General features: G+C 36.4%; 1 protein-coding gene across 1 annotated transcript in view; it reads right to left on the reverse strand.

Annotated features, from left to right (window-relative positions):
* Window positions 1-478, reverse strand: part of LOC120293078 (ATP synthase subunit alpha, chloroplastic) — a 10,106-nt gene extending 9,628 nt beyond the window's left edge. The window contains exon 1 of the mRNA XM_039311806.1: window positions 1-478. This exon is cut by the window's left edge and continues 9,628 nt beyond it. The gene's annotated coding sequence lies outside the window, so the exon portion shown is untranslated.
* Window positions 479-12,500: the final 12,022 nt, after the last annotated feature.

Consider the following 12,500-nt stretch of genomic DNA (forward strand, 5'->3'; position numbering starts at 1 on the left):
AAAAACGAGCAGTTTTAGTAAGATTTGTAATATGAATACCTTTACGCTTGGCAGAAATATAAGGTGCCATCCTAGGATTCCATTTCCTAGTACCATGACCAAAATGAACTCCCGCTTCCATCATCTCTTCCAAATTGATATTCCAATACCTTCTTGTCATTTCTCCCCCCCACTTCCGCTTTTTTTTTCAAAAAAAAAAAAGCGACGAGGTTGCCCTGAACTAAATAATTGTTCCGATGGAACCTTTTCTTCTACCGGAGATTGGCCATGTGGATGTCGATACACAATCCAAACCCCTACCCTCTATTCGTTATTATCTTTTTTTCGATTACCCCAAAAAATGACCATAAATAAAGAGTTTTTTTAATTTGAATTAAAAAAAAAGTATGAATCCACTTTTAGGAATCATTAAATCCTCGAAATGATTGTTCTGATGTATCATGAAACTTCTTTGAAATGGAAGAATCAAATAATTCTCTGTGGGGAACAAAATATCTCCGATTTCCCCCTCGAAAAATTCTTCTTTTTGGTTTTCAAAGGAATGTTCTTATGTTGCCTTGAACGATGCACTAATCCTTTGAATCCGGTACCAACGGGTATCATCCCTCCTATAACAACGTTCTCTTTTAGGCCTTTCAACCAATCGATACGGCCCCGGAGAGCAGCTTTGGCTAAAACTCGAGCAGTTTCTTGAAAACTCGCTTCAGATATGAAACTTTGAGTATTCAAAGATGCCCTTGTTATTCCCAATAGGATGGCGCGGTAACAGATCGATTCTTCCAAAGCGCGCCCCGTTCGCGCCGCTCGCAACAATCCAATTAGTTCTCCAGGTAAAAAAACATTAGACATTCCATCCTCTGAAACCAACACCTTTGATGTTATTTGGCGTACAATAATTTCTATGTGCCTATTATGGATTTGCACCCCCTGGGATCGATAAACCTTTTGGATCTTATTAACCAAAGATATACGACTTTGCACTATAGTTAGTTCAGCCCCAATCAAGAATCCCCAAGGAATTCCAAGAATTTTTTTTATATGCTCGTTCCAACCCTCAATTCTTTTTTCTAGGTTCATCGATATTGAATCAATTGAACGCACTTCTAACACTTGTTCCACTTTTGGAAGACCCTGCGTTATATCACCGGATCTCGATTTTTCATATATAAATGTAACTAATGTATCTCCTTCGTAAAGGATTTCTCCATAATGACCATGAACAGTTGCTCCTGGAGTGGCCAAATAAGGCTTGGCGGATCTTATTACTACAGAGTCAACTTGAACAATCAAAACTTGACCCGATTTGAGATGGGGTCCGTTGAGCATACATACCATTGAGAAGGAGAAGTGATTCATTAATTAAACCTTCCTGAATCCATTTTTTTGTTCTTTCATTCTAGGTAAAAGCCCTAGAAGTATCACCTAATGTAGTAGGAATGATATCAACTAACCCACCCTTTTTTCTTTTGACAAATAGCAAATTCCGGATCCAATTCGGATATCAGAACAGAAAGATTACCATATATAACACAAGATTTCTCCGCCGATTCCTTCTAGTCGAGCCTCTCGGTCTGTCATTATACCTCGAGAAGTAGAAAGAATTACAATTCCCATCCCGCCTAAAATTCTAGGAATTCGTTGATAGTTCGAATAGATTCGTAGGCCAGGCCTACTGATACGTTTTAAATTTAAAATAGTTCGATAGGGTCCTTTCCTATTCCTTCTATGTCGTAGGGTTAAAACCAAAAAATATTTGTTGTTTTCCTGATGCTTCCTCACGTTTTTGATAAAACCTTCTCTTAAAAGTATTTTAACAATGTTTTCCGTGATGTTAGTGGATGCTATTTGAATCGTCCCTTTTCTATTCATGTCAGCATTTCGTATAGAGGTTATTATGTCAGCAATAGTGTCCCTACCCATGATAAACTAAAATTTTGGTTGCCTCCCATTTTTGATATAATCAACATGCTATTTTTTATTTATTTTTTCATTTTTATATTTTTGTTATTAAATAAAGGGATATGCGTCCGATACAACCTAATCCACTAATTACTCTATTTCATCCAAATACTATGTATAATATAACTATATTACGTATGATCTCATCTTATAATACCTCAGGTGCTAATGAAACTATTTTAGTGAAATTTAACTGTCTCAATTCTCGGGCAATCGCACCAAAACTCGAGTTCCTTTTGGATTTCCTTCTTGATCAATCACAACTGCAGCATTATCATCATATCGTATTATCATACCGTTGTCACGTTTAAGTTCTTTACAAGTACGTACAATTACAGCTCTGATCACCTCTGATCTTTCTAGAGGTGTGTTTGGTAATGCTTCCTTGATCACAGCAACAATAATGTCACCGATATGAGCATATCGGCGATTACTAGCTCCTATGATTCTAATACACATTAATTCTCGGGCCCCGCTGTTATCCGCTACATTCAAATGGCTTTGAGGTTGAATCATATCATTTTTGAATCTGTTCTTTCAATGTTAATCCAAAGGGCGAAGTAAAAAAAAAAAGAAATATTGTTTGTCAAAAAGAAACCTGCAATTTTTTTTTATCCCCAAGACTTCTTTTCTTTGGTTCTACGTTCCTATCCCGAAATAATAAATTGAGTTCGTATAGGCATTTTGGACGCCGCTATTGAAATAGCCTTTCTGGCTATATTTTCTGCTACTCCGCCCATTTCATAAAGTATTCGACCTGGTTTAACGACAGCTACCCAATATTCGGGAGATCCTTTACCCGAACCCATACGTGTTTCCGTAGGTCTTACCGTAACTGGTTTGTCTGGAAATATACGTACCCATATTTTCCACCACGGCGCACATTTCTTGTCATTGCTCGTCGCCCTGCTTCTATTTGTCTAGATGTGATCCAAGCGGGTTCAAGTGCCTGAAGAGCATATTTACCAAACAAATACGATTACCTCGATAAGATATTCCTTTCATTCTTCCTCTATGTTGTTTTCGAAATCTGGTTCTTTTAGGGTTATAGTTGATGGTTCTTTCTCAATTCCATCTCTATTACAGAACCGGACATGAGAGTTTCTTCTCATCCGGCTCATCGCGAATGAAACGATTCGAATTTGAGAATTTTATGAAAATATACTGAATCATGGATTCTTTGAGATTTCATCTAATCTATTAGAAATTTCTATATCTTGTTTGGATATATACTTAAACATGTATTTTTTTTTTCTAGATAATTATTTCTATTTCTAGATAGTGAGATAATGTGGTTTTTTTCTAACGAATCTTTATTTTGTTTTGCCTTGATCATATTATCATATTGGATCGAACAAGATTGAGTAATCTAATAAAAACCTTCAAGGGCGAATATTTACTCTTTCAATATCTATTTTAGTTGTAGGGTTAGCTCATGAATTCTCGGAATAAATGAATTGGTCCCCGGTTCGTTCCGCCATCCTACCTAATGAATTATTAGGATTCATTTTTCAATAGAATCTTACGTATTCATAGGTTCCATCGTTCCCGTCGCTTCGCAATTAATGGTTAGGTTTGAATTCTACAATGGAGCCCTCATGAAATTTGTTCTTGAGTCAATCTTTTAGTCTTTATTGGCTCGAGGCTCTTGATTTTTTTCTATGAATAGATTCATATACTTATGGATCAATCAGTATTGATGCTTTATTACACTGCCTTTTATGAGATGACTCCTAAACCTTACATATATTGGAATCCTATATCATTGATATTCTTTTTCTTTCTTTCTCTCAACCTTCCCTTTATCTGCATACTTTTTTTATATCATAATCAGATTGATTTTTTTTTGTTTATGTAAGAAAGATTTCAGTTGCTACAATGATATGACCAATATATCATATCTTGACTGCTTTTTTTGTATCCAGATAATGTGAAACGATGAGTTGGTTATTAGTTATATAGTTATTAGTTCACAGTAGGGGTCTGTCCATTTTTTGGAATTCTATCCTATAAAAAAAAAAAACCAACGAGTCGCACACTAAGCATAGCAATTATATGAAATCATCAATCAAATTTTTATTCAAACCTATAGAATTGCTTATTTTTTTTTGATTTAAGAGAAAAAGCATGAAAAGAAAAAGTTTTTTTTATTCTATTTTTTTTTTATCAATGGATATAGTGTAAAGAGTAAAGCCAGGGAAAGTATTCTTATTCCCAAAATATCCAAATTTTGATGCCTAATACTCCATAGACCGTTCGGACTCCATAGGAACAATAATCAATTTTAGCTCGAATGGTTTGTAGAGGAACCCTACCTTCTCTCATCCATTCGACACGTGCAATTTCTTTTCCGTCCAGGCGACCTGCAATTTGTACTTGAATTCCTTTTGTATCTGCCTGTTCGGTTAATTCAATAGCCTTTTTTATTGCTTTGCGAAATGAAACTCTATTCTTTAACTGTCCGGCTATAAATTCTGCAAGAATATTAGGTGCCCATAAGGGTTTGTAATTCTTGTAATAGCAATGTTGAGTTTTCGGTTCACACAATTAAGTTCTTTTTGTACATTCATCTGTAATTCTTCGATTCTTCGCGTCTTGCCTTCTAGTAATAACTTTGGGAATCCCATATAAATTATGACTTGAATCAGATCAATTCTTTTTCGAATTTCTATGCGTGCAATTCCCTCCACACCAGAGGATATTCTCATATTTTTTTGTAAATAATTCTTGATACAATTTCGTATTTTTTGATCTTCTTGCAGACCATCGGAATAATTTTTGGCTTGTGCAAACCAAATAGAATGATGACCTTGGGTTGTACCAAGTCTGAAACCAAGTGGATTTATTTTTGTCCCATAATCCCCCACCCTTATCCATATAATGATATGTCATATCTGTGTACTTCTTTTTTTTTTTTCCATTCAGATTTTTTTAAGCAAAAGAAACCTTTCTTCTTCATAGAAAGATTTATCTTTCAATACAATCCTTATATGACAAGTGGGTCTTTTTATTGCATAACTTCGCCCTCGAGCTCGAGGTTTTAATTTTTTCATAGTAGTACCTCGTTGACTTCAGCTTTACTAATAACTAAACTTGCTTCATCGAAACCCATATTATGACTAGCATTTGCTGCTGCAGAATAAACCAACTTAAAAATGGGATAACACGCTCGATAAGGCATAAGTTCGAGTATCATAAGTGTTTCCTCGTAGGAACGTCCACGAATCTGATCAATTACCCTTCGTGCTTTGTGAGCAGACATAGATATATGTTGACCTAAAGCATATACTTCTCCATATAGGTTCTTATTTCTCTTCTTTCTCATAAGGTTCACCTCTTACTAATGATCACTAATCATCTATTTATTAACTTATTCATATTGTTAAGGTTAACGACGAGATCTATTATCATTTTTCGCATGTCCACGGAAATTTATAGTAGGTGAAAATTCTCCCAATTTATGGCCTACCATACGATCTGTTATATAAATAGGTAAATGTTCCCTTCCATTATGGATAGCAATAGTATGACCGATCATTGTAGGTATAATGGTAGATGCCCGAGACCAAGTTATTATTATTTCTTTTTCCGCCTTTGTGTTAAGCTTCTCAATTTTCTTAATAAATGATTCGCTACAAAAGGATTTTTTTAGTGAACGTGTCACAATTAATTACTCCTATTTTTTTTTATAATTATAAAAAGAAATAAATTCGATTTTCTCCCCTATTTACTACGGCGACGAAGAATCAAATTATCACTATATTTCTTCCTTTTTCTACTTCTTCTTCCAAGTGCGGGATAACCCCAAGGGGTTGCGGGTTTTTTTTCTACCAATTGGGGCTCTCCTTCACCACCCCCATGGGGATGGTCTACGGGTTCATAACCACTCCTCTTACTACGGGACGCTTACCTAGCCAACATTTAGATCCGGCTCTACCCAACTTTTTTCTCGTTCACCTCAACATTCCCCACTTGTCCGATTTTGCTGAGCAGTTTTGGATATCAAACGGACCTCCCCGAAGGTAATTTTAATGTGGCCGATTTCCCCTCTTTTGCAATCGGTTTCGCTACAGCACCCGCTGCTCTAGCTAATTGTCCACCCTTTCCAAGTGTGATTTCTATGTTATGTATGGCCGTGCCTAAGGGCATATCGGTTGAAGTAGATTCTTCTTTTTGATCAATCAAAACCCCTTCCCAAACTGTACAAGCTTCTTCCAAAGCATACGGCTTTCTGGATGTAAATGATGATATCTATACAGATGGATCTTATATATATCGTATAATGAAGTACTCCATGAGTGGATATATAGGAATCCAAATCTGCCGAATCACTCATGTTATGATCTTCTACATCCTAGGTCTTCCCGTTCCGTCATCTCGGCTTATGTTCTTCATGTAGCATTCAGACCGAATGACTCTATGAAATTACGTCGATACTTCCACATATTACGGGTAACGTAGGAGACATCTCTATTTTTCCCGGGGAATCTTTCGAATTACCACTGCTTAGCTTTCAATTCGCCTCGACCATCAAATGAAATGTGAATAACCCGTCCTCCTCTCTTTGAAACAAGGGGTCTTCTGGTTTTGTCGGTGCTTGAAACAATTTTGTCTTCTCCATATTACTATATCTCTAGAGTCAATAATTTTATATGAGGAACTACTGAACTCAATCACTTGCTGCCGTTACTCTTCAGTTTTCTGTTGAGGTCTATCCCGTAGAGGTACTCAAATTGGATCGGTGATCGATTTCTAGGTTTCGTCGTAAACCTAATTGGTTACTTCCAATTACGTAAATCAATAGTTCAAACCGCACTCAAAGGTAGGGCATTTCCCATTTTTATAGGAACTTCTGTACCGAAACAATGGTATCTCCAATTATAGCCCCTATGGGATGTAAAATATATCTCTTCTCACCATCCCCATAGTGTATGAGACAAATGGATGCATTTCGATTAGGGTCGTATTCTATGCTTACGATTCTACCATATATGTCTTTTTCATTCCGTCGAAAATCGATTTTACGGTATAGACGCTTATGACCTCCCCCTCTATGCCCCGCGGTAATGATTCCTCCGGCATTACGACCTTTACTACAACGATGCTGTCCATAGATCAAATTATTTCGTGTATTGATTTCACTTGACTGTCTACGGCTCCATTGCGTGTGCTCGGGGTAGAAGTTTTGTATAAATGTATCGCCATGCTATTAATATTAAGTATTTTGATTTAAGTTCTTTTCTTTCTAAGAGGTGGAATAGAATAACCCGGTTGAAGCGTAATGATCATACGTCCGTAATGCATTGTATGTCCCAGAATAGGTCCCATTCTTCTACCCTTTCCCGGAGTCGATGACTATTCATAGCTTTTACCTTGACACCAAAGAAGAGTTCGACCTAATGCTTTATTTTTGTCCTAGTTGATCCTGATTCGACATTAAAAGTATATTGATTTTTCCCCAATAACCGAATACTTTTGTCTGTAAATACTGCATATTTGATTCCATCCATAAATCGATTTTCTTCCCTATGAGTTCGAGTCTCAATAAGAATTGGAGTTCTTACTGTTTGTTCATATGTTATGATATGAATATACCACATCAATTCGTTATGTATGGATGATCAGATTCCATTGATACAGAGCCAATTCAAATAGACTTATTGTAGGGTCCCATTGGCGTGCATCCAAAAGGTAGGAATTGAACCTACGAATTCGCCAATTATGAGTTGGGCGCTTTAACCATTCAGCCATGGATGCTTAGCGGGGATCCTCGTACATGGTGAATAACCAAATTCTAATTGAAATGAAATCTTTAGGAGAAATCAATGCAATTTAGGAGAAATCAATGAAAGGACATCAATTCAAATCCTGGATTTTCGAATTGAGAGAGATATTGAGAGAGATCAAGAATTCTCACCATTTCTTAGATTCATGGACCCAATTCAATTCCGTGGGATCTTTCATTCACATTTTTTTCCACCAAGAACGTTTTATAAAACTCTTGGACCCCGAATTTGGAGTATCCTACTTTCACGCAATTCACAGGGGTTCAACAAGCAATCGATATTTCACGATCAAGGGTGTAGTACTATTTGTAGTAGCGGTCCTTCTATATCGTATTAACAATCGAAATATGGTCGAAAGAAAAATCTCTATTTGACAGGGCTTCTTCCTATACCTATGAATTCCATTGGACCCAAATGATACATTGGAAGAATCTTTTGGGTCTTCCAATATCAATAGGTTGATTGTTTCGCTCCTCTATCTTCCAAAAGGAAAAAAGATCTCTGAGAGCTGTTTCCTGGATCCGAAAGAGAGTACTTGGGTTCTCCCAATAACGAAAAGTGTATCATGCCTGAATCGAACTGGGGTTCGCGGTGGTGGAGGAACTGGATCGGAAAAAAGAGGGATTCTAGTTGTAAGATATCTAATGAAACCGTCGCTGGAATTGAGATCTCATTCAAAGAGAAAGATATCAAATATCTGGAGTTTCTTTTTGTATATTATATGGATGATCCGATCTGCAAGGACCATGATTGGGAATTTTTGGATCGTCTTTCTCCGAGTAAGAGACGAAACATAATTAACTTGAATTCGCGACAGCTATTCGAAATCTTAGTTAAAGACTGGATTTGTTATCTCATGTTTGCTTTTCGTGAAAAAATACCAATTGAAGTGGAGGGTTTCTTCAAACAACAAGGAGCTGGGTCAACTATTCAATCAAATGATATTGAGCCTATTTCCCATCTCTTGTCGAGAAAGAAGTGGGCTATTTCTTTGCAAAATTGTGCTCAATTTCATATGTGGCAATTCCGCCAAGATCTCTTCGTTAGTTGGGGAAGAATCCGCCCCGAATCGGATTTTTTGAGGAACATATCGAGAGAGAATTGGATTTGGTTAGACAATGTGTGGTTGGTAAACAAGGATCGGTTTTTAGCAAGGTACGGAATGTATCGTCAAATATTCAATATGATTCTACAAGATCTAGTTTTGTTCAAGTAACGGATTCTAGCCAATTGAAAGGATCTTCTCGATCAATCCAGAGATCATTTCGATTCCATTAGTAATGAGGATTCGAATATCACACATTGATCAATCAAAGAGAGATTCAACAACTAAAAGAAAGATCGATTCTTTGGGATCCTTCCTTTCTTCAAACGAACGAACAGAGCTAGAATCGGACCGATTCTCTAAATGCCTTTCTGGATATTCCTGGCTATTCACGGAACGTGAGAAGGAGATGAAGAATCATCTGCTTCCGGAAGAAATCGAAGAATTTCTTGGGAATCCTACAAGATCCATTCTTTCTTTTTTTCTCGACAGATGGTCGAACTTCATCTGGTTCGAATCCTACCGAGAGGTCCACTAGAGATCAGAAATTGTTGAAGAAAGAACAAGATGTTTCTTTTGTCCCTTCCAAAGCGATCGGAAAATAAAGAAATAGTTAATATATTCAAGATAATTACGTATTTACAAAATACCGTCTCAATTCATCCTATTTCATCGTATCCGAGATGTGATATGGTTCCGAAGGATGAATTGGATATGCACATTCCCATAAGATTTCATTCTTGAACAAAAATACATTTTTTGATTTATTTCATCTGTTCCATGACCGGATCTATTCACTCTATCAATAAGCGAGCCGGATCTGGTGTATCATAAGGGATTTGCCTTTTCTATGGATTCTTACGTATTGGATCAAAAACAATTCTTGAATGAGGTATTCAACTCCAGGGATGAATCGAAAAGAAATCTTTATTGGTTCTACCTCCTCTTTTTATGAAGAGAATGAATCTTTTTATCGAAGGATCAGAAAAAAATGGGTCCGGATCTCCTGCGGGAATGATTTGGAAGATCCAAAACCAAAAATAGTGGTATTTGCTAGCAACAACATAATGGAGGCAGTCAATCAATATAGATGGATCCGAAATCTTATTCAAATCCAATATAGCACCTATGGGTACATAAGAAATGAATGGAATCGATTCTTTTTAATGAATAGATCCGATCGCAACTTCGAATATGGAATTCAAAGGGATCAAATAGGAAATGATACTTTGAATCATAGAACGATAATGAAATATACGATCAACCAACATTTATCGAATTTGAAAAAGAGTCGAAGAAATGGTTCAATCCTCTTATTTTTATTTCTCGAACGAGAGATCCGTGAATCGGGATCCTAATGCATATAGATACAAATGGTCCAATGGGAGCAAGAATTTCCAGGAACATTTGGAACATTTCGTTTCTAAGCGAAAGAGCCGTTTTCAAGTAGTCTTCGATCGATTACGTATTAATCAATATTCGATTGATTGGTCTGAGGTTATCGACAAAAAAGATTTGTCTAAGTCACTTCGTTTCGTTTTGTCCAAGTTACTTCTCTTTTTGTCCAAGTTTCTTCTTTTTTGTCTAACTCACTTCCTTTTTCTTTGTGAGTTTCGGGAATACCCCCATTCATAGGTCCGAGATCCATGTCTATGAATTGAAAGGTCCGAATGATCAACTCGCAATCGCTTGTTAGAATCAATAGGTCTTCAAATCGTTCATTTGAAAAAATGGAAACCATTATTATTGGATGATCATGATACTTCCCAAAAATCGAAATTATTGATCAATGGAGGAACAATATCACCATTTTTTTTCAATAAGATACCAAAGTGGATGATTGACTCATTCCATACTAGAAATAATCGCAGGAAATCTTTTGATAACACGGATTCCTATTTCTCAATGATATCCCACGATCAAGACAATTGGCTGAATCCCGTGAAACCATTTCATAGAAGTTCATTGATATCTTCTTTTTATAAAGCAAATCGACTTCGATTCTTGAATAATCCACATCACTTTTGCTTCTATTGTAACAAAAGATTCCCCTTTTATGTGGAAAGGGCCCGTATCAATAATTCTGATTTTACATATGGACAATTCCTCAATATCTTGTTCATTCGCAACAAAATATTTTCTTTGTGCGGCGGTAAAAAAAAATACGCTTTTTTGGAGAGAGATACTATTTCACCAATCGAGTCACGGTATCTAACATATTCATACCTAACGATTTTCCACAAAGTGGTGACGAAAGGTCTAACTTGTACAAATCTTTCCATTTTGCAATTCGATCCGATCCATTAGTTCGTAGAGCTATTTACTCGATTGCAGACATTTCGGAACACCTCTAACGTAGGGACAAATAGTCAATTTTGAAAGAACTTATTGTCAACCTCTTTCGAGATATGAATCTATCTGATTCGAAGGGAAGAACTTGTATCGGTATCTCAATTTCAATTCAAACATGGGTTTGATTCACACTCCATGTTCTGAGAAATATTTACCATCCGAAAAGAGGAAAACGGAGTCTTTGTCTAAAGAAATGCGTTGAGAAAGGACAGATGTATAGAACCTTTCAACGAGATAGTGCTTTTTCAACTCTCTCAAAATGGAATCTATTCCAAACATATATGCCATGGTTCCTTACCTCGACAGGGTACAAATATCTAAATTGGATATTTTTAGATACTTTTTCAGACCTATTGCCGATACTAAGTAGCAGTCAAAAATTTGTATCCATTTTTCATGATATTATGCATGGATCAGATATATCATGGCAAATTCTTCAGAAAAAATTCTGTCTTCCACAATGGAATCGATAAGTGAGATTTCGAGTAAGTGTTTACATAATCTTCTTCTGTCCGAAGAAATGATTCATCGAAATAATGAGTCACCATTGATATCGACCCATCCGAGATCTCCAAATGTTCGGGAGTTCCTCTATTCAATCCTTTTCCTTCTTCTTGTTGCTACATATATCGTTCGTACACATCTTCTCTTTGTTTCCCGAGCCTATAGTGAGTTACGAGACGAGTTCGAAAAGGTCAAATCTTGGATGATTCCATCATACATGATGGAGTTGCGAAAACTTCTGGATAGGTACCCTACATCCGAACTGAATTCTTTCTGGTTAAAGAATCTCTTTCTAGTTGCTCGAAAAATTAGGAGATTCTCTAGAAGAAATACGGGGTTCTCGCTTCGGCGGCAACATGCTATGGGGTGGTGGTCCCGCTTATGGGTTCAAATCAATACGTTCTAAGAAGAAATATTGGAATATCAATCTCATCGATCTCATAAGTATCATACCAAATCCCATCCATCGAATCACTTTTTCGAAAAGACGAGACATCTAAGTCATACAAGTAAAGAGATCTATTCATTGATAAGAAAAAGAAAAAATGTGAACGGTGATTGGATTGATGATAAAATAGAATCTGGGTCGCGAATGTGATTCGATTGATGATAAAGAAAGAGAATTCTTGGTTCAGTTTTCCACCTTAACGACGTAAAAAGGGATTGATCAAATTCTATTGAGTTTGACTCATAGTGATCATTTATCAAAGAATGACTCTGGTTATCAAATGATTGAACAACCGGGAGCAATTTACTTACGATACTTAGTTGACATTCATAAAAAGTATCTAATGAATTATGAGTTCAATACATTCTCGTTTAGCAAAAAGACGGATATTCCTTGCTCATTATCG

Source organism: Eucalyptus grandis, chromosome 1, assembly GCF_016545825.1.
Source record: "Eucalyptus grandis isolate ANBG69807.140 chromosome 1, ASM1654582v1, whole genome shotgun sequence".
NCBI lineage: Eukaryota > Viridiplantae > Streptophyta > Magnoliopsida > Myrtales > Myrtaceae > Eucalyptus > Eucalyptus grandis.